This window comes from Camellia sinensis, chromosome 3 (genome assembly GCF_055761805.1).
Source record: "Camellia sinensis isolate YWXY chromosome 3, ASM5576180v1, whole genome shotgun sequence".
Taxonomy (NCBI): domain Eukaryota; kingdom Viridiplantae; phylum Streptophyta; class Magnoliopsida; order Ericales; family Theaceae; genus Camellia; species Camellia sinensis.
The window spans coordinates 68,670,957-68,698,528 of NC_138963.1; the positions used below are offsets into that span (position 1 = coordinate 68,670,957).

Here is a 27,572-nt window from a genome sequence, read left to right on the forward strand (position 1 = left end):
CACAATATTTTCTTGCAAATGTATTGCCATGCCCTTGTTTGTTCTCTGCTGCAGCAACAAGAGTAGTGTGCAGGAAGAGATGGCCGATTGGCTATCTTCAGTGCCGATCGGCTAACAATATTTGGCCGATGGACTAAAAAGTGGTCGATGACCCTTTTTCCTTGGCTGATGGCCTCTCAGCATGTCCATTAGGTGATTTAGAAGCATCACAGAGATTTTCACAGTTTTCAGAGGTGCAGAACAGGGCAAACAGAAGCAACGTGAGGCATGGCAACGGATTTCCGAGCGAAGCCAACCGAGCATGCATGTCTGTCTTCTCGAGGCCGTTTTAACTGTTTTGTAACTTAATTAATTTGTTTAATTAGTTAAGAGTTTTGTAATAATTAATTAGCTAGGGTAGTTGATTAATTAGTTGGTTTGTATTATTTATTCAGACCCTCCGTCGAGAGGGCAAATTTTGTAATAAGTGTGCGTGAGTGTGTGAATGTCTTCCAACCTCACGTCTTTCTCCCTTTTACTTAGTCGCTTACGATGGTTAGTTCTAGGTCATATTTCAATTAGCATTCCTAGGCTTGCATGTTTGCATACATTCATTCGTATTGCATGCACCGAGCTCAGCGCATCATACTAACTGCATTGTATTTCAATTCTGATTTGAATACATGATTATCAAGTTGCATCTCATATGCCATCTTAGAATAGCCAAGCCTATCTCTAGTTGCATTTTGCATGTGTTGCATTAGCCATCTCAACATAGTTAGGATCATGCATTGATTACTAACTAGCTTTTGTTTTGGCTCGGAGTACTAGGTAAGCTTTTATGCTTTAGCATCTTACATGAGTGTGAGTGTTGCCATGATAGCATGTTTGCCATGAGGCTAATTGCTTGAATGATATAAACTGCCTGAATGCCTGTGGGTGAAGGTTAGATTACTTGAATTGGAACAATTCATTGAAATGCGAGTTTTAAGCCTACTTGAGAGTGGCAAAATCATGTTTTCTAAGCCCACTTGAGGGTGGCAAATCCACGTCTTAGCCTATTTGCGAGTAGCATCTTCAAACCATTTTCAAACAAACAAACATGAGATGTTTTGTTCCAACTTGGGCGATCTAGTCTATACTTGTGTGTTGTGCGCATCACATAGTAATTCTAGATTAATAAACCAGAATAAGAACACATATGTTTTCAAAACAAAATATCATGTTAGTAAAGGCTGATCTTTGATCGGGCGAGCGGGGGTGCTCATTGCATGACCTTCCCCTTTCGTACCCAAGTTCCCGAGCCGAGGCAACTTTTGTGATGACGGACACGTGGCCTCAGGCAACGAGTTAGGGTTTCCTAATTTCCCCCAAAACAAAACGTTTAGGCGGTGACTCTATATCTGGCAAAGCAGTCCATGTTTGGCACTTCTTTATAAAAATCAGTTTTCCAAAACGATTTGCCGGATTTGGACTCTTTGGTGATTTATCGGTCTTGCATTGCACTTTGCGAGATTAGATTTAGAACTGTGACATTGAGTCTGAACTGTAGTATGCTAATGAACAAAACGGATTTCGCGCCATTTCACCGCGCGAAGCCGGGACGTTCGGGCACGTCTATAGTTTCTAGCGACTCTGCTGGGGATTTAGAGAACTTGACTCGAACTCATGATATCTTGTTTTGATTACACTTATGTGTCTCTTTGCATTGCACTTTCATTGGTGCGCCTAGGACACCGTGTTTGCCGTATGCTATTCTTGAACGGTTTGCCGGAGGCTTTCTTTGAGAAGCGCGCCATAAGGCTGACCAGTTGTGGGCTCTGCCATGACGGGAACATAAACCCCAATTTTTACCGGGGCACCCTTTTTGACCATTCGACCTAGTTGCATATTGGAAACTGTAGTGACCATTCCAAACTAGGACAGGTTGCTTACCCGATTATAGGTTGTTTGAAATCGCTGCGTGCGTAGTGAAACCCTAGCTTCTGACAAAATAGGACAGGGAAACCCTACCCCAACATAGGGGTGCTTTGGCTCTCACTTGCTTGTTATGTGCTTTTAGAGTGTGTCTCTACAGGAATGCATGTATCAGTTTGCAAGTCTGGGTATCAGACCTGCGGGCATCAGCATCAGTATTTGGGAATCAGTTTTACCTGTGGGTAGCAGATTCAGATTTGGGACAGTGATTTGGGAACAGCGATTAGTGGTTGAGAACAGTTCGTCCAACTTGTATTTGCCAACTACGTGTTGTCTTTATTTAAGCTGTTATGCTGTCCGTTTTTGTGTTCATTGTTTCCTTATTATGCTTTATTTATCTTTTTGCAAGGTAGTTTAGCACCATTGCATCCGACCAGGCAGATATCCCCCGAGCACTCTGGGTTAGAGGTCATAGACTTAATTGATCTAGGGATCTGATAGATGGATAAGCAGTGTTCCTTTCTTTACCCTCGGTTACCAGACGGAGTTCACAAAGGTGTAGTGTATCGGTACAGTGGTCGCCAGATCAGTGGTCTACCCCACCAATGAATAGTCAGGCTGAGGTCTCAATTTCTACTGTAGGGATAGATATACCGGTTATTCAGCTAGATCAGCACAATATGGCAGGTATAGAGGAGATGATGCGTCAGCTCCAGGAGAGTATGAAAACCATACAGCAGGACGCTGCTTGTCAAGCAGAATTTGCCGCACGCCAGGCCGAGGTTATGGCCCAACAGGCGGAGTTGATTGCTAGATTGTAGCAACAACAACCACCACAGTAAGCCGGAGCATCTACTTCGCACCCAGCTCCTCCCCCACCAAGAGTTCCAATACTCGGGGGAGACCGCTAACGTCCAGGACAATATGGACGATCCAACGGGGCCGGCTTCGCCCCCGATCCTACCCCAGCTATCCAAAGCACCTACCAACCTACTGGATTCTCCCTTTCAGTTCGAGGTGGACCCCACGACACTAAAAGTGAGCAAGCTTGAAAAGCTGTTCAAGAAGTCCCAGGGCGTGAAATCCATTCCAGATATTGAGGATGGGTACACCGACTCAGCCGTGACTCTTCCAGATCGGTTTAAAATGCCGCACATAGACCATTATGACGGGTCTGGAGATCCTATGGTGCATTTGCGGCTGTTCTCGGACATACGAAGGCCGATAGGCCTCTTTAGATTGCATAAGCTTTCATTGTTTGGCCGGACCCTGTCGGGTGTAACGGCTATTTGGTATGCAAAACTGGAGGACTCTGTCAAGAGGAATTGGGAGGAGATGGCTGAGGCCTTTGTAGCTCAATACTCCTATAATACACAGATCGAGGTCACAACTCGTGATCTCGAGACAACTAGGCAAGAGCCGAAGGAGAGCTTCTCCGATTTTGTGACCTGGTGGAGGGCCAAGGCCTTGATGATGACCATCAAGCCTGTTGACAAAGATCAGATTTGGATGGTTGTGCGCAACCTTCAGCCCAAGCTCATGCAGAAGATGATCGCTCTCTCCCTTCCCACCTTTGCAGATCTACATGAGATAGGGATGCAGATTGAGGACGCGATGAAACAGGGCCTCATCGATCATGAGAGAGAGCAGCTCAAGAGGGCATTCAACCGCTGTACGAATGCAGGCACAAGCAGTGCTGCAACTGCCAGATCTTTAGATGTGGGAATGGTCACCACCACCCCTCCCAAAACCCTTTCAGCTACACCATTCACTGGTGCGTCCGGAAGTGGCTCGTAAACAACCAAATTCGCACCCCGAGGCCAGAGAACCGTTACCCCACTGTATATGTCTCCGTCCAAAGCTTTGGGGGTATTGATCAGGAAAGGGCACCTGAAGCCCCTAGAGCCGCGACCCTTACTAAGTAATCTCCCACCAACATATAACCTGGCGAAGTACTGCGCCTTTCACCAACAACATGGTCATGACACCGACTAGTGCTTTAGATTGCGTCATGAGATTCAGGATCTCATTGACAATAAGGTGATCGTGCCTCCGGAGAAACCGAATGTCACTACCAACCCTCTCCCACCACATAACCAAGCTCCACCTTCGAAACGCATCAATCTAATCCAAACTGGGGTTGTGTCATACGACGCTAGCATATATATCACCCCTTCTCACCTACCCAAGTCGGAGGTGTTCATTCCTGACAGCATTGACTTGTGCATGTTGGACATCTCCCAAACCCAACCTGAAACGGTGGTGGTTACTATTGAAGATAGAAGTGGGTCGGTTGTGGAGGCAGATGAGAATGATTATACAGAGCTTGAGGGGTCTACGAGCTTCATGTACAAGCCGAGCGGTTACATTACATCAGCAGGCCAGGCTAGGCCGAATGTGGAATTGCCAATGGGGGTAGAGATGTTTGCACAGTGTGTTCTTGAGGTGAAGCAGAAATGTTCTGGAAGTTGGCAGAATTTTCAGTGATCATATGTGCAAACAGAGGCTTGCAGTAGCAAAACAGCGGCTTTTCGGGTGGAAACCGAGCACGTGCATCAGCCTCCATTGCATTTTAAGTTTACTTATCGCTTAAATATCTAGCTTAGCATGTGTTGTAATTAATTAGTTGTAGCTAATTAAGTGTTGTGGATAATTAGTTAGTGTAACTAGTTATTCATTTTCGTTTTGTAATAATTAATTAGCTAGAATAGTTAATTAGTTTCGGTTTGTATTAGTCAGCTTAATTAGCGTAGTTAGTTAGCTTTTATTCATTCAGGCCCTCCTTTGCGAGGGCGTAATGTTATAATAAGCGTGCGTGTGTGTGTGTATGTCTTCCAACTCCACGTCTTTCTCCCTTTTATTTAATTGCTTTTGATGGTTAGATTAGGGACATTTTCAATTAGCATACCTTATGCTTGCATGTTTGCATCCGTTCATTTTGTCTTGCATGCATTGAGGCTCGGTGCATCATTCAAACTGCATTGTTATTTCAATATCTTCTTTGAATACGTGTTTAACCGCATGTTAACAAATTGATCCGTATGCCATATTAGTAGCTGAGCCTATTAATTGCATTATTACATGTGTTACATTAGACATCTTGTATAGTTAGGATTATGCATTTTTTAAACTAGTTTCTATTTTGGCTCGGAGTATTCGGTGAGTTTTATACTTCAGCATATTTGCATGAGTGTGATCGCCATATTGCCATGTTTCGCATGCTTGCCATGAGGCTATGTGCTTAAATGCTAAACTACATGAATGCCTGTGGATGAAGGCTTGTTGTTTGAATTGGAACAATTCAACGAATGTAAATTTTAAGCCCACTTTGTTGTGGAAAAATCATGTTTTAAGCCCACTATGTTTGGTGGCAAATCCACATCTTTTTAACCCACTTGAGGGTGGCAAATTCAAACCATTTTCGCAAACAAATATGAGTTGAGTTGTTCCAATTCTTGCAATTTTTAGTCTATACTTGCTTGTGTGCGTCACATAGTAATGTTAGCTAATAACCTGAGAGAACACATAATGTTTATGAAAAATCTTATAAGAACACATAATATTTATGAAAAATCATATCATGTTTAGTAGAGGCCAATCTTTGATCGGGCGAGTGGGGGTGCTCATTTCAGTACCTTCCCCTCTCGTACCTAAGTTCTCGAGTCGAGGTAACTTTGGTGATGACGGACACGTGGCCTTTGGCACGAGTTAGGGTTTCCTAAATTTCCCCAAAAATAAAATATTTAGGTGGCGACTCTATATCTGGCAAAGCAGTCCAATTTTGGCATTATTTGATTTAAAATCGATTTTTTAAAAAGGTTTGCCGGATTTGGACTCTTTGGTGATTATCAGTTTCACATTGCACTTTGTGAGACTTGATTCGGAACCGTGGGAGTCTGAACTATGAGGCCTTCTTTTCAAACCCTTTCCAAAAGGCGAGGTGCGGAAAAAGGGGAGTCCATAGTTTCTGGTGACTCCGCTGGGGACTGAGAGAACTTGACTCGAACATATGATATGACATTTTATTTACACTTATGTGTTTCCTTGCATTTGCATTTGGATCGGTGCGCCAAAGTCACAGTGTTTGCCATCTACTATTCCTGAACGGTTTTGCCAAGGCTTGCTTGGAAAAGTTTGCCAAAAGGCTGACTGGTTGCGGGCTCTGCCACGATGGGAACATAACCCTTGGATCTGGACTACCGCTGTACCGTTTGATCCTCCTTTCACTTCTTGGTGTTAGGTGTGAGAGGTATACTAGGTAGTCTTGTTGAAGTACCCTTTTTGACCAATCGGCCTAGTTGCTTATTGGAAGCCATAGAGACTGTTCCAAACTAGGACAAACTGCTCACCTGAATGCAGGATTGTGTGAAGCCACTTGTTGTGCATAGTGAAACCCTAACTCCTGACGAAATGAGGACAGGGTAACCTTATCCCCTTATAGCTCGACTTTCTTTGCGTGTCCCCCTTTTGGAGAGGCGCGAATTGGTCCTACAGTTCAGACTCCTGTTCCGGTTCTGAATCTAATTTCACAAAGGGCAATGTGAAACTGATAAACACCAAAGAGTTCAATTCGGCAAATCATTTTGTAAAATCAGATTTTGAATAAAATAATGCCAAAACTGGACTGCTTTGCCAGATTACGGAGTCGCCACCTAAATATTTTATTTTTGGAAAATTTAGGAAATCCTGACTCGTGCCAAAGGCTACGTGTTCGTCATCACCAAAGTTGCCTCGGCTTGGGAACTTGGGTATGAGAGGGGAAGGTCCTGAAATGAGCACCCTTGCTTGCCTGATCAAAGGATTGGCCTCTACTAAGTATGATATGTTATTTTTATAAACACATATGTTCTTATTCCGATTATTAGCTAACTTTACTATGTGGCGCACACATACAAGTATAGACTAAATCGCGAGATTTGGAACAAATTCAACTCATGTTTGCTTTTGAAAATGGTTTGAATTTGCCACCCTCAAGTGGGCTAAAATGCGGATTTGCCACCAAACATGGTGGGCTTAAAAAAACATGATTTGCCACTTCGCAAAGTGGGCTTAAAACTCACATTTGATGAATTGTTCCAATTCAAGCAACAAAGCCATCACCCACAGGCATTCATGCAGTTAATCACTTAAGTAAATAGCCTCATGGCAAGCATGCTATCATGGCAACACTCACACTCATGCAAGTATGCTAAAGCGTAAAGACTTACAGTGTACTACGAGCCAAAACAAAAAGTTAGTTAGAAACAATGCATAATCCTAGCTATGTTAAGATGCCTAATGCAACACATGCAACATGACATTAATAGGCTCGGCTATCTAAGATGGCATATGAATGCAACAATTGGATAACGTGCTTTGAAACACGTATTCAAATAAGTATTGAAATACGATGTAGTTTGAATGATGCGCCGAGCCTCGGTGCATGCAAGACAAATGAATGATGCAAACATGCAAGGCATAAGGTATGCTAATTGAGACATGATCCCTAAACTAGCCATCGAAAGCGGTTAAATAAAAGGGAGAAAGACGTGGGGTTGGAAGACATGCACACATGCACGCACCCTTATTACAACATTATGCCCTCTCGAAGGAGGGTCTGAATAAATAAGCTAAGCTACACTAAGCTAAGCTAATTATTATAACAACTAATTAACTATTCTAAGCTAATTAATTATTACAACACAATTGAATCTGTTAACTAACTTATTCTAAGCTAATTACTTACAACAAATGAAATTGAATAACTAGTTACACAAACTAATTGAATAACTAACTACACTAAGCTATTTAAAACAGTTTAAATAAAGCGAGTAAACAGCCTCATAGGCGAGGGAGATATGCATGCTCGGTTGTGTCCTCCCGAAAATCCATCGCCTTAATCTCTGTTGCCTCTGTTTGCACTCGCGGTGATCTCTGAACATCATACCAATTTCTAGACTGCCTCTACTCCAAAACAGGAATACTTTTGCACAAGAATGGACTGTGGCCGGTCGGCCACAAAAAGTGGCTGTCGGCCACTTTAACTGGCCGGTCTGCTACTTGAGGTGGCCGGTCGGCCATTGCTTTTCCAAACTTCTATTTTTGCTGCAACAGAGAACAACTGAGGCACAACAATGTATTTTTCAAGGAATGTGTGTACTGCCACCCTCCTTATCATGTCTCAAGCTCAAAGAAGTATGGAACTTGGCTCTCAAGCCACCAATCAAGCATTTTCATGCATGATGGCCAAAGAATCAAGCTTGTACAAGCTTAATGAATGCACAAATAGACTCAAAAGGCCATCACCCTATCATGCATGATCAAGGGTGACGGCGACCAAGAAATGTGACACGTTTCATCACTTTGAGTATGAAACGTTCCACATTTCTTGTGTTTGGATTAACGTCTGATCCAAACACATGCAATGCAACACAAATGCTTATCTTGTTCATATTTTACTTGTCCAATTTTTGTTTACACATTTTACATTACCAAGCCATTCTTTAACCGGTTAAGTCCAAAGTGATTGTCCCCTAATGAAAGAGGGGTCAACCAAAGGATGGTTTAAGACATGAGAGAGATCATGCCTTTGACTAGTAGAAATCCTCAAAAGAGGATTAAAGCCATTGAGCACAAGCTCAATCTCAAGCTTAAACACAATCATAAGGTCAACCAACCCTCAAAACAAATGGAAAAATGAAGAAATGAGGGAGGTTACAGACTTTTCAGTGATGAAATGGCGTGCAAAATAGTATTACAACATGCAAACAACACATGTACAACATGTTAAGGGCCAAAAGCATTAAAGCTAGTGAAGAGCATTACACTAGAGGCATGCAATATCAAACTCAAATGACCAAACCAGCTCAAAATAGAGCTAAAACATGCCAAAACAGTGGCTAAAATATGTTGAGATCAAAGCATAGAAGGCAAGAAAAACATGCTCATTTGTTAGCTCGCAAGCAAGGCTCAAAGCACAACTCTCAAAAGCAATGAAAGAGAGAAATATGTGAGAGTGTGACAGAGATATATGCACTAAAATCACATGTTAAATGATGCCAAAACATGCAATCAACACATGCACAACATGTTAGAGACCTTAAAACACAAAGCTAGTAAAGGCTATTTACACTATAGCCATGCAAGACAAGGCTCATATGACCAAGAAGGCTCAAAACAAAGCTAAAACATGCTAAATAAGTATAAAAAACATGCTGAGATCAAGTCACAAATAGGTAAAAAAACATGCTCACATGCTAGGCCATCTACACTTGCAAACAAGACACAAGGAGGGGAGGCCACCCCCTCCTATTTTGGACCCCAAAACCAAGTTTTTACCATTGAAATTCCCTTGGAATTCAGTGGTTAAAAGGCCAAAAAAAGGGTGTTTTAAAAGCTTTGAAAAGTGACACAACACTTAGCAAATAAGCCACAAAAGAGGGTGGACCACCCCTAACTCCAAAAAGGCCTTAAACCACCATTTTTAAACCTTAAAAACAAAGGTTTTTGTAGTTGAAAACTAGGCCAAAAACAGCATGCAAAGGTGGCCAAACAAGCAACTAAAACAAAGCTTAAGAAGGGTGGGCCTTATACCTTTGAAGCACAGCAACAAATAGCAACAATTCTGAGCTAAAACCAGCTTTGAGAGCTCAAACAAGACCTCCAAGAATCTCAGCTCCAAGGTGAAGGTGTTTGGCTAAGGGTCTTAGAACAAAAGTGTAGAGAATTCCCACTTTCAAGCACAAAATAGGGAGAGAGAGAGAATTCTAGAGACAGAGGGGAAATTTTGCTCACAAAATTTTCTAATCCTTCAAATGGGGGAGAGAACTCCCCTTATGTAGAAATGCAAGCTAAAAGCTTGCATTCATCCCTCCATACACGTGTATGGAGATGGCATCAGTAGACAACAGCCGGCACAGCTGGCAAATAAATATCTGAAAAATGAGAAAAATGGCCGTCGGCCACCTCCCTTAGCCGACGGACTACTTCAAGTGGCCGACAAGGAGGAAAAGTGGCTGACAAGTGCCAAAAGTGGCCGACAAGACCTTTCCCCCCCTCCAAACAAGTGGCACCAAGGTTTCGTCCAAAAACAAGCATAAAACAAAGAGAGTTTCGGCTCAAAGGCAAGCTATTCCGCTGAGAACTTCGGGCACTCAAAACGAGCACAAACATGCACAATCATTGAGTGCACAAACAATGACGTCTGAGTCTCGAGGTCGGTCAAAAATGGGGTGTCTATACCCCCTCATAGGGGTGTTTTGGTTTTCACTTAACTGGTATGTGCTTTATAGTGAAATTGTACAAGAATATGCATATCAGTTGCCAAGTTAGTATCTGTTTTGGGGTAAAATTCAGTGGAGAGTACAGTCATTCAGCTATGTTCATATCTGTTCTAGTGAAACCAGGCTGAGGTGCTGTCTATTTTCCCTTTTGCTAGGTAGTCTTGGGACCATAGCTTCAGAAGGCTCTGATATCCCCCAGGTACTTTGGACTTGTGTTGATAGACTTTGTCAGGTTGGGGATTTAGCTCAAAGGCAAGGTAAGGCAAAGAAATGCTAGACAAGGCTCACCGGTTCTACTATTCTAGCATTTATTAGCAAGGTCACCTCTGTTCAGAGCACGACCGTCTACCCCTATCATGGCCCAGCCTCCGACAAATCTAGAGGATTTACTAATCCGTCTTCAGCAATCAGTAGATTCACTGCAGCTAGATATGGTTAGGCAAGCCGAGATATTGCAGAATATGATATTCAACTTTACGGACCTCCATGAAATTAGGGTTCAAATCCAAGATGCCATCAGACAAGGGCTCATTGTGGAAGGTAATGAGTTTATGAGGAAGAATGTTGTTTGTACTTCCGATGCCACTACCAGTAATAGCACAATTATGAAATGCTCAGAAGAAGTAAACACTACCACCATGCCTATCTGTAGACACCCCATTTTTGACTGACCTTAAGACTCAGACGTCATCGATTGAGCGCTTGATGATCGCGCACGTTTGTGCTCGTTTCGAGTTTCCAAAGTTTTCGGCTGAGTGCCTTGCCTCCGAGCCTTTGAACTCTTTGTGTTTTGGCTTGGTTCGTGGACCATGCCTTGTTGACCTTGCCTAGAGGGAGAGAGAGGCCTGTAGACCACTTCTTGTAGTCGTAGACTACTTTTCCCTCTTGTAGGCTAGTTTCCGGTTTCCAGAGCCTTCGGCTGAGCACCTTGTCTCGAAACCTCTTAACGTTCTCCTCTTGGCCTGGTTTTTGGACCATGCCTAGTTGACTTTGCCTAGAGGGAAACAGAGGTATGTAGACCACTTTTTGTGGCTGTAGACCACCTTCCCTCTCGTAGACCACTTTTTGTACACGTAGACTAGTTTTCGGGGCTTCCGGCTGCGTGCCTTGTCCCGCGGACTTTTGTCTTGCTTCCTTTTTGGCTTGGTTTTGAACCAAACCTTGTTTTCCCTTTCCTGGAGGGTGGCACAGGGGTGTAGACCAGTTTCTCCCCCTGTAGACCACTTTTCTCCCCTGCCAGCCAGTTTTCTGGTTGGCCAACTGGTCTTGGTGGTCTGTGGACCACCTAAAGTGGTCGGCAGCCATGCCACCACCTTCCTCTCTTTGTGCAGACCACCTCCCCCCCTTGCCGACCAGTTGTTCTCCCTGCAGACCACCTTTTGTGGTCGGTCGACTAGTGGGAGTGGTCGGCTGACCACTTTAACTGGTCGGCACATTTTCTGTATTTTTGTACAGATATTTTCTTGCCAGTTGTGCCAACTGTTGGCCACAGAAAGCATCCTCCATACATTGCTTAGAGCCTCTAGCTTTCCAAACAAGCTTGTAGCATGGTTTTCTATAATAGGGAGCCTCCTCCCTCTTGTCTCAGGTTCATAATTTTGCATTGGAGCTATAGATATATCTCTATCTCTATACTTCTTCCTTTCTCTTTATATTTGTGTTTAAAAGTGCCATTTCTTCACACTTTTGCACACAAACACCTAGTGAAACACCTTTGCTGTGGAGCTGAGGCACCTTGAAGCTGGTTTTGAGGTTTTTGGATTGCTTTTGGTCCAAAAAAGTTGCTGAAGTTGCTTCCTTGAAGTTGTTCTACAAGGGTGAGTCTCTAGCCTCTTTCAAGCTTTGTTTTGATTAAGTCTTTGGCCCTATTTGCATGATGTTTTAGGCCTAAATTTAAACTACAAAAAGTTCTGATTTTATGAGCTTAAAGTGTTTGTTTGAGACCTCTTTGGTGTTGGGGGTGGTCTACCCCCTCTTATGCCTTGTTTGGCTTTGTTTTGTGCTATCCTTTTAGGCCCTTGAGATTGCCTTCTCTTGGCCTTTTAGCTACTAAAATTTAGAGGACTTTCAGTGGTAGAAATTGTGTTTCGAGGCCCCAAATAGGTGGGGGTTGTCCCCCCTCCTCTTCTCTTGTGTGCTTGTGTTGATGGCTCATCAAAGTAGCATGTTTGTCAAGCTTGTTTTGGCTCCATCTCAGCCTATTTTTGGCCTTATTTTAGTATGGCATACCTCTATTTTGGCTTAGTTTAGGCCACCCTTGCATGCTTTATACACTTGTAGTGTAATCCTTGCAAACTAGCCTTGTATGCTTAAGGTTTTAGCTCACCTTTCTAGCATGTTTTGGTTCTATCTCAGCATGTTTTTGGTGTTGTTTTGCCATGATATAGCTCTGTCTAGGGTTGGTTTGATTGCCTCTTGCATGCTCCTTGCACTTGTAGTGCAATTCCACTCACTAGCCTAACATGCATCATGCTTTGGACCATCATTCTAGCATGTTTTTGGCTCCACTCCATCAAGCTTTTACTCATGTTTTACCACACTTAAGCTCTATTTTATGTTGTTTTGGTCATGCATGCATTGCTTTGTATAGTCATAGTGCATTCTAGCTCACTAGCTTTGAGTTTCCAAGTCACTAGCATGCATTATTTGGGCTATTTTCATGATTTAGCATCATTTGATATGTGATTTTAGTGCATGTAGTGTGGTCATGCCCTCACATCTTTTACTCTTTCAATGCTTTGGAGGGTTGGTGCTTTATGCCTTAAACATAAGCCAATATGTATGCCATCTTGCCTAAGCTTTTGGGCTACCATTTCAGTGTGTTTTTGGTGTTATTTTACCATGATACAACTCTGTTTTTGGTTGGTTAGAGCATCATTCATTTGCTTCTTACACTTGTAGTGTAATCATGCTCATTGGCTTAGTGTACTTGGTGTTTTTGGACCTTCATGCTAGCTTGTTTTGGCTATACTCCATACATGTTTTAGCATTGTTTTGACATGCTTTAGGACTGTTTTGGGTTGTCTTGGCCTTTCGGGGCTTGTTTTGTATAGCTATAGTGCAAGTGCCTATGCTAGTTTTAAGCTTTGAGCCTTCTAGCATGCTTCATTTGTGACATGTGCATGATTTGGCATCATTTAACATGTTATTTCAGAGCATATTGCATTGCCATGTTTTCACTTCTTTCACTCTTCGAGTGCTTTTAAGGGTTATGCCTTTGTGCCTCGCTTATGGCCTAACTTGTATGCATGCATGCCTAGGCTTTTGAGCTCCCATCTCAGCATGTTTTGGTCTTTATTTTGACCTAATTGAGCTTTGTCTGTAGCTGGTTCAGTCATTTGTGCCATGAATTGCATGCCTTTTGTGTAGTTTCTTTTGGTAGCCTTGTGCCTTAGGCCTTCTAGCATGCTACTACAAAAAGTACTTTTTGTGACCGCTACAAACCGTCGCAAATAATAAAAAAACAATCGCAAAAGACTTTTTGCGACGGCCTATGCGACGGCAAATGAGGGTCGCGAATGTGGGGGCGGTAAATACTTTTTGCGACCGCAAAACAGCAGTTGCAAACTATTTGCGACCGCCTAACCTACTTATAGCGACTGATATTTTGCCATCGCAAAAAAGTTTAAAAAATGCCTACAATGTATTAGCAACCATCTTCTTACCGTCACAAAAAATAAATAAAATAAAATAAAATAAAATAAATAAACTTACAATCATATATATATATAATAGATATATATGTATATATATTCAAATATTATATACCATAAACGTAAAGACATATTTTAAAAAATCTCAACATTCATGCATTATTTTCCATTTCTTCTCTTAATAAAATTCTCTTTCTTCAAAAAAAAAAAAAAAAAAGTGTGCAACAATAACAAAAAGTTCCGAAAAGAATCCTACAAAGGTTTTTCATCTCTTGTAATTACAAAGAACATTTGATGTTGCAGTAGTTTTGATTCTAAGAATCCTTCACAGTCTTGTTACAGAGTCGGAAGAAGAGCAGCAACTCTTAAGATTACAAACATCTTCTAATTTTGTCATCTGCTTTAAGAAAGAGAGAGAGAGAGAGAGAGAGAGAGAGAGAGAGAGAGAGAGAGAAAGCAAAGTAGCTCAAGTGTAAACATGCAATCTACATATGTTGGCTGGATGGTAGACATAGACCATGCATGAGCTATACAAGACATAGTTACATAGTAATAGCAATAGAGAAGGGCCTAAATTGATTGTCTTGAAAGTTGAAAATTACCAAAGCACATTAAGCATGAAGTCAAAATTTGTACCTCTTTCTCTACACTAGGGAACCTAGAGTAAAAAAATTAGATACTCCGACCACTAAATATTTATAAAAGAATCAGGCCATACCTTGTCAAACCGAAGGTGTAGGACAACAAACTTCCTTGGTCCTTGACAATTGCAGCTATTCCATAACTGGATCATTGACAATGTATGAAGATCACATTTGAAGTATGGAAATGAAGTAGAAAGTTCAAATAACTTTAAAACATCAACTAATACACTCAAAACTGAAATTATATCAAGGAACAAACTGAACATAAGGAGTAAAGAGTACAAAAATTTCAAAGATATTGTGTAACCCATTAGAAGTTCACAGACAAACTTCTCTGCTGAAAAAGAATAGAGGAATCACTATTATGCCTTTATTTTGAAGCACCTTCATCTTGGGTACTATAGGTTCTTCTAGAACAACAACATAACCCAACAAGTTAAGCCTTAACCCTATGCGTCTGCATCTCTTTTTAATCTTTGTCATTCCTTCTTGTTATGATTTACATATAGTCACAGACTCATAGTTATATTCATGATTCTGGAAAAATAAAATAGGTACAATGAATTGTCAATAGTTTTTCATTACAACACAAAACACTTGCAAACTAAACATGACAGAAAATAATAATAATTCAAAAACTATAGCATTTTTGTAGTGAAGATCATGGTGTTAAATACAAAACTATAGCATTTTTTTTTCTTTTGAAGAAGTCATGGGGTTGTATACCTTCTGAGACTCCAGGATCAACCAATGATAAGTAGTACTTAAGCTTGATAAAAATGTGCACCAGTAAGATGAAATAATGGCTCTGTTCCTCCCTTGTTCTTTGGATGACTTGTACCTATTTGAGAACCGGGCAAGAAATTTTCAACTTCAAATAAATAATTCAATGATTATAAGCTATCAAGTGCACTATGATTATTTGGAGAGCTCTGTAGTGTTGATATCTAAATAAGAACCCATGGTTTAAATATGTATAATTTATTCTCATATAAATATCAGTTGACATATAGCATTTCTCAATATAGAACCATGCTAACATCCAAATCTCTATTTCTAGAAAAATAGAGATTCATCTGCACTGGTTCTTCTGCTCACTCTGACTTCTGGTTTCGGTATTACAAATGGTTTTAGGCAGTGATCCCCTACATTAGTGCATATTTCAGAAACATTGTGAGGAAAATAGAATCATAAATATCAGTGTTTACATTTCTGTAGAACACTAAAAAGTATTTAGAAACATTAGTGAAATAGCTATTGGTGATCTGTTATGGTGTATGGAAACAATGTGTTCCCTTATAGATATTGTAAAAAAAAAACACATATGACAGTGGCCAACATCAATATTTAACAAATTAACAGAATCAATTAATTGCACATAAAGATTTCACAAAATGAAAAACAAATGAGTGATAAAATGTAATGCCAAACCTAATGTTTAACATGAATATTTTTCTAGAAATGCAGATCACTGCTTATAGTTGTTAGATCAATAATGTTAACAGATGAACAATACAGATGATCAATAATGTTAGATCAATAATAATTGCAAAGGCGTTTTTACCATGATTGGACAGACTACATAGAGTGAGGAAGGGAGGGATGGTTTAGTAATAGAAAGTAATAATATCAAGACAAACTAAAAAAATCAAAGGCAACATTTAGGCAAACACATAAAAATAGACTTACAGGTATTGTAAATTTTTGAGCTGGCCAAGCTGAGGGACCAAAAATTGGCCAGATAATGCTGCATTTCCAAGATCACTGAAGAAGAGACAAACAACCATCATAGAAGACCTCAAAAATTGGGAGAAAGTTATGTACTTCATGGAAGTTCAAAATGTTTTCATGTGCATTGATATCATCAAAGAAGATAGCTTACACTCTTATCACACTATGTTCATTTTTTATTTGGATCAAACTTATGGCATAGATCAATCATCAACCCCATGTATATATCCTATATTTTAATTTTGATTTAAAACCAATTAGTCACATATAGAGTACACCATCACTGTTAATTTAATTGTCCTTTATTTTATCTCCATGTACTAAGGTCTAACCTACACACACAAACTTGCAGGCACACTGTATATTGAGAACATAGGATTATGACTGAATATTAGGTTTGTTATAGAACCTGACATGGCTTGAGATGCTGAATTAGAGATTTGAAAATGAGTTACTACAAGCACTTCTTGAAGTTAAAAGTTTGTTCAACATAGGATTATGAACTTGATTCATGCTTATATTAGTTAGTGTTGTTAGTCTATATAAGCTTACAGTTTTGACTAATCATGTATGCTTTGGTTTAGGAAAGACTAAGAGAAGTATCATGTCACAATCTTATTAACCATTATTCAAAGAAAGAACCTTTCCACAATTTTATATTTATACCAAATTGATATTAACATTGTCACTCACAATATAAAAAGATACTAGTCAGTAAAGTTTAGTGTTATAAAAATTACCTAATAGACTAAGCAAGAGATACTGGGTGTATGTCCAACTAGGCACATTGGACACAAATCCTGTACTCTTTTAAGTCTTACACGTGTCAAGTGTTCAACACCATTATTTCTTGCATTTAGAAATGTCGAAAGCAACATAAGAGATAATCAAGCATTATTAAAGGTCAAAGAGGGGACCTTAATTGTGTTCTTCCACACTCTTCCATCCCATAAAATTAAATCCACAATTTAGAATACTAAGAATAATTACATGTTGTGAAAGACATTACCATTGCTTCTTTGAATAGATACTCCTGTAAATGAATGCAATATTTGAAATCATCGCACTAATGAAACCAGTCCACTTGAAAGAAAGTTCCGTCAGTGATGCCATTGATACGCCTAATATAGAATTTGAGAGGATTATCATCAGCAAAAGAATATGTCGTTCAATTTATTTGATCAAGCCCTTGGTTCTTGACATAATCACATAACCATTTGTAAACAAATTTTATTCAAATGCTTGATAAAAAATCTAATTACATGTACAAATACGTGTGTAATTTATACTGTGATAGGTTACTTGATTAGTTTTATGACAGCATCACTTTTTATTAAAAATAATATACCTAGCAAATCAGGTTTAGAGAAGCGGTAATTTTGATTCAACATGAAGACAAATGAACCAATAGATAGGAACAAAGTCGAACAATTACCAAAAACAACGGGGCTAATGATAGCCATAAGGGTAAGGGAATCTAGTGGCCCAAAATAAATTGAGAAGCAGCAGCATTGAAGAATGGCTCGAGTGCTGTAGAAGAACATCACAAATGTAATTAGGTTTACAATAGTAAGTATTAAACAGGAGCATCATAAACTCAGTTTTATGACAACTAAGAGTTAGTCTATTCATCAAACTATTTTCCAAGCAGATGTTAAGAGGGAAAAGAAAGGGCTTAAACACCAGGGTTTACGGAGCTACAAAATACATTTAAACTGAAAATACAAATCGAAATAGCTAGATGCTATCATTCTTACTGCTATTATGTGAATTTTCATAATGTAAATGTGGGGAAAATTGTTATTGTGCTTCACATGTTAACTTTAATATGAAACTAATTTTTTTAAGTTGTAAAAAATTCAAAAAATAAATAAACAAACAAAACACTAGCTATACTACAAAAAATTTCAATTAAAATTCCAATGCACCTTTATCAAACAAAATATTAAAATAAAACAAGTCTATACAAAATTTAGGCTATAGAATTTTTTTGTTTGAATAGCGCGTCATAAATTCTTTTTAAAAACTATATGTAATTGTGAGTAACAAAGCCATAGAGAGAGAGAGAGAGAGAGAGAGAGAGAGAGAGAGAGAGAGAGGAGAATAAAAAGTAAATGAATAAAACCCTAACTTTTGCTCTCTCACAGTATCTCTCCTAAATTCTATGAAATTTGCGAAATTGACTATGAATCGCAAAAAAAAAAAAAAAAAAAAAAAAAAATCAAATTCAGATGTGTGTATATAAATATACATGTATATGTGAGAAGAATTGAAAATAGATAGAAACATTTCAGATGAGAAAAGAAAAAATTACAAATAATTGAAAACCTAGATTTCCTAAGTTAGATAGAGAGAGAAGCAGAGGTGATAGAGGAGGTTGAGGATTGCAAAATTACTTGTATTCTCACAAGACACCGATGAAATCACCTAATTTGCAATGAAATCACCTAAAAATTCAACAAATTGACAGGTACATTACAAGTTTCTGAATTTAGAAACAATTTAAGAGAGAGAGAGAGAGAGAGAGAGAGAGAGAGAGAGATTGAGAAATCAAAGGAGAAAGAGAGAGATTGAGAGAGGGAGAGAGAGAGCCATACCTGTGACGACCATGGGTGAGTGCGAGAGAGAGCTAAGGCACATTGAGAGCTTCCATCATAGAGAGAGAGAAAGTTATGAAATTGAAATTGGGGAAAATTAATTAAAGAAAGCTGTGTTATTTGCATCTCTTATAAGTTATGGTTGTTGCTGATATATATATATATATATATTTTTTTGTGACCGCTTATTTGACCGTCGCAAAAGAAGTGACGCAAAAAGTCACTTTTCTAGTAGTGTATGCTTGTGTTGTTTGGATCACTTGGCATCCTTTCACATATGATTTCAGAGCATATAGTGTTGTCACACTTCCATGTTTGTCACTTCTTAATCATGTTTGAGAGTTGTGCTCTTATGCTTAGTTGATGGGCCAATGCATGAGCATGCATTATCTTGCTTTTCATGCATGCCATCATTTCAAAGTATTTTGGCCACTGTCTTGGTATGCATGAGATCTACTTGGGACTAGTTTGGTCCATTGAGCATTGCATCACATAGCCCTTGTGCTGTATCCATCACTAGCTTTCATGCTTAAGGACTCTAACCTGACATGCTCACGTTGTTTGCATGTTGTTTGCAATGTTGTTGCATTGCATTGTGTTTGGATCCGGTGTTAATCCAAACACGAGAAACAAGGGGCGTTTCATACTTGAAGTGATGAAACGTGCCTCATTTCTCGGTCGTCGATGCTCTTGATCATGCATGATAGAGTTTAAGGCCCTTATGTGTCATTTGTGCATTCATTGACATTGAATTGTGCAAACTTGGCTTCTCGGCCATCGTGCATTGCGATGCTCGGTTGGTGGCTCGAGAGTCGAGTACCACACTCCCTTGAGCTTAAGAAATGATAGGGAGGGTGGTTGTGCACACATACCTTGCAAATACACTGCTGTGCCCCTTCTTGTTCTCCGTTGCAGCAAATTGGAGCTTGGCAAGATTTTCTGGTCGGCAGACCAGAAAAAGTAGCTGGCCGACCACTTTTTCTTGTCTGCAGCATGTTTAGGTGGTCTACAGGTGGTCTACACCACCCTTTTTTGGTCAGCAGCCCTCCTGGAGGTCTCCTTGTTGGAGTAGAAGTTATCTGGAAGCTTGTGCAGTGTTCTGAGATCAAATGCAAACAGAGGCAAGTTGGGGCATAGTAATGGATTTCCGAACGAGGCGATCGAGCATGCATGCACTTCTCGCCCCGAGGCTTCTTTTAACTACTTTGCTTAGCTAGTTAGCTATTTGGTTATGTACTTAAGTAGTTAATGCACTTAGCTATTCATTTGTGTTTGTAATTAGTTAACTTGTTAGTTAATTAGCTTCGTTTTGTAATAATTAGTTAACTAGGAATAGTTAATTAGTTGTGACTTGTAATAGTTAGTTTAATTAGCTTAGATTAGCTAGTTTACTTATTATTCGTACCCTCCGTCGAGAGGGCACAATTGTTGTAATAAGTGTGCGTGTGTGTGATGCATGTCTTCCAACCCCCATTTCTTTGTCCTTTTTAATTAGCTACTTTCGATGGTTAGTTTTAGGGCATATTTCAATTAGCATACTTATGCTTTGCATGTTTGCATCATTCATTCGTATTGTATGCACCGGGCTCGGCGCATCATACAAACTGCATTGAATTTCAATACTTACTTGAATACGTGTTTCAAAGCATGTTATCGAGTGTTGCATTCGTATGCCATTTTAGATAGCCGAGCCTATTTTAGTTGCATGTGTTGCATTAAGCATCTTAACATAGCTAGGATCATGCATTGATTATTAACTAGCTTCTGTTTTGGCTCGGAGTACATTGTGAGTGTTTACGCTTTAGCATCCTTGCATGTGTGTAAGTGACTGCCATGATAGCATGCTTGCCATGATGCTATGTGCTTATGTGTTTAAAGTCATGAATGCCTATGAATGAAGGCTTCATTACTTGAATTGGAACAATTCATCAAAATATGCGTTTTAAGCCCACTTTTCGGAGTGGAAAAATCATGTTGTTTTCTAAGCCCACTTGAGGGTGGCAAATCCGCGACTTAGCCTACTTGCGAGTAGCACTTTCAAACCATTTTCGAAAAACAAACATGAGATGTTTTGTTCCAAATTGAGTGATTTAGTCTATACTTGTATGCTGTGTATATCACATAGTAAGTTAGTTAATAAACCGGAATAAGAACGCATGCGTTTTCAAAAACAATATATCATGTTAGTAGAGGCCGATCCTTTGATCGGGCGAGCGGGGGTGCTCATTTCAGGACCTTTCCCCTCTTGTACCCAAGTTGCCGAGCCGAGGCAACTTTCGTGATGACCGACACGTGGCCTTAGGCACGAGTCAGGGTTTCCTAAATTTCCTAAAATAAAATATTTAGGTGGCGACTCTGAAATTTGGCAAAACAGTCCATGTTTGGCGCTTTTTGTTTAAAATCGATTTTTCAAAATGATTTGCCGGATTTGGACTCTTTGGTGATTTATCAGTCTTACATTGTACTTTGTGAGATTAGATTCAGAACCGTGACAGGAGTCCGAACTGTAGTAGCTAGAACTATAATTCGCGCCCTCGCACGCGGAGCAGAGTTCGGGCGGTCTACACTATCAAAAACCCTCCTCCTGATAATAGCCAAAGACCAACCACTTCAACTTGTTTCCATCCTCTTTACATGAGTCTCTCTTAAGCTTTGAAAATGCTGCGAGAAGAAGGGTACCTAGAGCTCCTAGAACCCTAACCCCTTCCAAATCCTCTTCCACCAAGTTATGACCCAGCTAAATACTGTGCCTATCATCAACAGCATGGTCATGATACAAACCGTTGTATCCACCGCTGTTATAAGATTCAGGATCTTATTGACCAAGCGACCATAGCTCTACCGAAAAGACCTCGGGCTAGTACTAACTCGTCACCTCCACATCTCAATCTAATCCATATACTGCCATCTACCTACAACCCCAGCATATACATCACCCCAGCCCTTTTACCCAAGCCTGAGGTGTTCATTTCAGTCAGCATGGACTTGTGCATGATGGATGCACTTGAACCTTTAGCTCCATCATCGACCACATCACATGCCAGAAATTTCACACCAAAAGGCTCCCCAATCTTGGGGCAAGCTGCAATTGAAAATGGCCAACCTAAAGCTATCTTAGGTCTGGGCAATGACATGTTAACAACAACTGGGGGTTCGCTCTGATATAGCGACCCAATCCCCGGGCAAAGTGGAGGCAAATGGCAAGAACAAGGTAGGGGCATGCATTGGTCCCTATGAACATCTTCAGTGGGCTATTGAGGCTTTGAAGGCTGAAGGACTGAACAAACAGCAAGTGCTCGCAGTTGTTGCAAAGACTATGGATGACACTTTTGCCACTCAGGTTCGGGGTATTTCGAATCAAGGGGCAAGCCAAGAAAAGGGATGTCGTACCAGAAACGCCCCTTTCAACTCCAATCCTACACTTGGAAGAGATCATCAAACCCAGTCATCACCTGCCAACCCCTTTGTTGGTACATCCAACACAATTTCACAAACCTCAAGCCATCAGGCCCGAGGCCAGAGGGTCTTCACCTCGCTTTACATGGCTTTATCCAAAGCTCTCCAAATCCTCGTTGGACAAGGCCATCTCAAACCCCTTGAGCCTCGGCCTCTCCTGGATCCCCTTCCGGCCAAGCATAATGCCATCAAGAACTGTGCCTTTGTAACATGCCTAGGAGGTACCTGTGCGCGTTAAACAGTTCGGACCCTCGGTCTCTTTGATCTAGTCTTACGAGTGCAAAGTGAACATAGACAAGAATCCATATTTGACAACTTTTAGAAAATTCATTTTATTGCAAAAAAAAAATATATATATATATATTTTGCCAGAAATGGACTGCGTCATCAGATCTCAGAGTCGCCACCTAATTATTTTGGGAAATTAAGAAACCCGCGACTCATGCCAATGCCACTGTTCATCATAACCAGAGTTATCTCGGTTCGGAACCTTAAGTATGAGAGGGGAAGGTCATTAATTGAGCACCCCTCTCACCCGATCAAAAGATCGACCTTTACTAACCATGATATGAATTTTATTTTCTTTATATGTTCATGTTTTGATTATTTAATAAATCCTAAAATTTACTATGTGAAACATACAAGTATAGACTATGTCACCCACTTTGGAACAACTTGATTTCATGTAGTTTTGAAAGAGTTTTGAAGATGCACAACCCAAATAAATTGAGCTTAAAACATGAAAATCAACATCATTCCAAATTAAGTGACACAACCACCATCCACTGGCATTCATAGAGTTATATCACATAAGCAAATAACCTCATGGTAGAATGCTAAACATAGTAAGAAAAACACACACAAACGGGATGCTAAAGCATAAAAACTTACATGTCTGACGACCCGCGAACAAGCTACAAAACAAAGTTAGTAAAATATGCATGATCTTATATACAAAATCCTAATGCAATTCACTCATGAGATGCAACTAAAGATTCGGCTTCTAAGATATGACATGTGAATCATCTCAAGAACATGAGGTAGCGCACATAATCACATAGGAACTGATTAAATCCACAAATGCAAAATTAGCCGAATCAAGATGCATGAGACATGGATACAAAGCATGGATATAATGAAAGACGAAATATGATGCATATTCATAGATAAAGAATGCAAGTAAAAGAATAGGATAGAAAGAAGTGGGGCAGAGAATTATTACAACACTTTAAAAAAATTATTACAAACTAAATAAGAGAGAGAGAAGGGAATATTACAACAAAATAAAAACCTTACAAACCCTCAAAATAAAAAAAAATAAATAAATAAAATAAAATAAAAATAAAGAAACTTCATGTGCTTTGGGGATTACTGGAAAATATTCTGCTTGACGTGGGAAAAACTGCTCCGTTTCACCTGGGGAAAACTTATTTTGCAGGAGCACTATTCATCCCGGGGCACTATTCATTGTCGACAGTACTATTCACCACGATAATTACTATTTACCCCTTTTGATTGTTATTCATCTTTCCAGACATTTTTCGTTCGCAGTTACTATTCATCGCCGGAGGTACTATTCATCTCGGGGTTACTATTCACCGCCGGAGGTACAATTCACCGCCGGAGGTTACTATTCATCCGGTGGGGTAAATTATTTAAAGTAATAAATTACAACAGTTTATATATAATATTTAAATTAAAGCAGATATGAGGGTGGTGCAGTCTTCCCGTTAAAGTAGTAAAACAGTTATAAAAAAAATAAAAAAATAAATTACAACAAACATGTGGGTGGTGCAGCCTTCCCATTATAATGGGAAAAAAAAAGTAATTTACAACAGATATGTGGGTGGTGCAGCCTTCCCATTAAAGCGATAAAAAAAAAAGAGTTATGAAAAACAGTAAATGAAGTATTTAAACAAATTAGGGTTTGGTTATGGTGTGCAACTTACACCTTACACCTTATACCTTACACTTACACCTTACACTTACACCTTTTGTAAAAAATTAAACCTTACACTTACACCTTTTTTGAGGTTGCACACCATGTACAACCCACTTACACCTTACACCTTACACTTACACCTTACACTTACACCTTATACTTATACTTACACCTTACACTTACACTTTTTGTGTAAGTGGCACATGGTGTGCACTTGCACACTTAAGAAAACTCCAACAAATTATATCACATTTTTAAATTAAATGAAAGTTTGCGAAAACTCACCTTTCGGGGAAATGATGAATTTTCTGAGTTACAAACTTTCTTTTGATTACTCTCAAATCTGTGTGATGTGTTCTCAATTCTCAGTCCAAAATTTAGAATTACAACTTTAATGGTTGGTTTTTGAATGGTGTATTGATGAAATGGAAATAAAAATATCTAAGAAAATATTTTATTTTCCCTTTCTCTCTCAAAAAGTATTTTTCTTTCTTTCTGATTCTTTTTCTCTCAAACTCTCTCGCACCACTTCTTTTTTTTTTTTCTCTCTGATTCTCTAATCTAAATCTCCCAGACCTCTTTGATCTCTCCATCACTTGCCTCTTTTATAGGCAATATAAGCTCATAAACAAACAAAACTTCAAATGGTGGAGGAGTGAATTTTCAAAAGGTGCATAGTAACTTTATAATATTATAATATATAAAATGTATAATTAGCATAAATATATGTACAAATACCCAAAAAAATATGTAAAAACACACAAAAGCATTTAAATTATAAAATAACAAAATAAATGGGTTGATAAAGTAAATTTTAGCAGGCCAAACATATAACATAATTTGACCAAAGTGGGTCTAAAACAAAAAAGCACATGATGGAAGTGTAGTGAATTTTTCAGAGGGGGAATAGTATCCTCATATAATATAATAATATATAAAATACTTAATATATATATACAAAAGTATGGTGCGTGGGTGAAACCATGGCACCGAATAAATTTAATAAAATATTATATAATAATATAACATCATATATATATATATATATAATACGTAATAAAGGAGAAGAAAATGGAGAATGGGTATAAAATAATTTGGCAAAAACAAGTGTAAGGCTGGGATTAAAGCTTACATTCCATCTTTTCACTGAGAATTTTGTGGTATAGCATATTCTTATTTTCATCATCGGGTAATCAAAAGAAAGCGCCCAAGTCTTAAGGTCGGTCAAAATGAGGTGTCTACAGTTGCCCCTTTTTGACAGAGCTCGAAGTCATTTCATGGCGTGAGTGAATGTCAAAGCCCGAAGACGACCCTTTTGACAAGGCCGTAAGACTTGGGCAAACAAACAAGATGCAGATGCGATTGGTTGAACCCGAAGGTTGCCTACATATCCCTTTGCAAGGAATCAAACCAGCGTAGTTCAGGGGCAGAATGCAAATGATATTGAATTGAAAATTGAACTCTCTTTTTTATTTTATTTGAAAGAGCGCATGACTAATGCAATACAACAAGTAATATGAAGCATAACAAGCAATACAACCCGAATACATCCACGTAAGAGCACGAAATGTAACTGATGGTCCCAAAACGAGAAAGGTATTAACCAAGGGATAGTCTTAACCAAGAACCCCAGAAAATGGAGGTATTAACAAATAATGGTTTGGATTGCCAACCTGAGAAAGGGATAGTTTCGTCATCCTGAAAAAGAGCCAGTACAAACAACTGGTTTTTAAAACCAAAAAGTGGGAGCTAGCATAAACTATGTCAAATGGTGATTTGAATAGATTGTAACCAAGTGATGCAACATGTAACTATGCAAATGATATGCTAATGCAAGTGAAAGTCGATTTTTTTTTTCTTTTTCTTCTTTTATTTTGGAAACGCATGATGTGTACAATGCAAGACGTAATATATAGTGAAGCGAGCCTCATGCAAATGATATGAAATAAAAGAGGGTGCATCGCATATAAATATGCATACCGCACAAATAAAAGAAGGGGGTGCATCGCATACAAATGTGCATACCGCACAAATGATGAACTTAAAAAACGTCTCACGCTAGAGGAGGAAAGACGGTGTGAACACTAGGCGCTACTGATGTTTTTAACCGAGTAAATCAACAACCTAATGCATCTCATGCGAAAGAAGGAATGATGGTGTAAACATCAGGCGCACCTGATGTTTTTAACCGAGTAAATCAATAACCTAACGCATCTCATGCGAAAGGAGAAATGATGGTGTAAACGTCAGGTGCACCTGATGTTTTTAACCGAGTAAATCAACAACCTAGCACATCTCACGCAAAAGGAGGAATGATGGTGTAAACATCAGGCGCACCTGATGTTTTTAACCGAGTAAATCAACAACCTAACGCGTCTCACGCGAAAGGAGAAATGATGGTGTAAACATCAGGCGCACCTGATGTTTTTAACCAAGTAAATCAACAACCTAACGCGTCTCATGCGAAAGGAGAAATGATGGTGTAAACATCAGGTGCACCTGATGTTTTTAACCGAGTAAATCAACAACCTAGCGCGTCTCACGCGAAAGGAGGAATGATGGTGTAAACATCAAGCGCACTTGATGTTTTTAACCGAGTAAATCAACAACCTAATGCGTCTCACGCGAAAGGAGAAATGATGGTATAAACATCGGGCGCACCTGATGTTTTTAACAGAGTAAATCAACAACCTAGCATGTTTCACACGAAAGGAGGAATGATGGTGTGAACACCAGGCGCACCTGATGTTTTTAACTTAGTAAATCAACAACCTAACGCGTCTCACGCAAAAGGAGGAATGATGGTGTAAACATCAGGCGCACCTGATTTTTTAACCGAGTAAAACAGTAACCTAACACGTCTCACGCGAAAGGAGGAATGATGGTGTAAACATCAGGCGCACTTGATGTTTTTAACCGAGTAAATCAACAACCTAATGTGTCTCACGTGAAATAAGGAAGGATGGTGTAAACATCAGGCGCACCTGATGTTTTGAGCCGAGTAAATCAACAACCTAACGCGTCTCATGCGAAAGGAGGAATGATGGTGTGAAGACCAGACGCACCTGATGTTTTTAACCGAGTAAAACAACAACCTAACGTGTCTCACGCGAAAGGAGGAAGGATGGTGTAAACATCAGGCGCACCTGATGTTTTTAACCGAGTAAATCAACAACCTAACGCGTCTTACGCGAAAGGAGGAATGGTGGTGTGAACACCAGGCGCACCTGATGTTTTTAACCGAGTAAAACAACAACCTAACACGTCTCATGCGAAAGGAGGAAGGATGGTGTAAACGTTAGGAGCACCTGATGTTTTTAACTTAGTAAATCAACAACCTAACGCGTCTCACGGGAAAGGAGGAAAAGGTAAACAAATTCTAACACGTCTCA

The 27,572-nt window shown here is 39.5% G+C and overlaps 1 long non-coding RNA gene across 2 annotated transcripts; it reads right to left on the reverse strand.

Moving 5' to 3' along the window:
- Nucleotides 1-16,158: 16,158 nt before the first annotated feature.
- Nucleotides 16,159-18,905, reverse strand: LOC145821029 (uncharacterized). 2 transcript variants are annotated; one of them, XR_014363068.1, is made up of 3 exons: nucleotides 18,783-18,905; nucleotides 18,582-18,632; nucleotides 16,159-16,218 (listed from the first exon to the last, which is right to left on the reverse strand). It is a non-coding gene; the product is annotated as an uncharacterized LOC145821029 (long non-coding RNA). The 2 variants fall into 2 exon arrangements; XR_014363067.1 differs by lacking the exon at nucleotides 16,159-16,218 and adding an exon at nucleotides 17,218-17,306.
- Nucleotides 18,906-27,572: the final 8,667 nt, after the last annotated feature.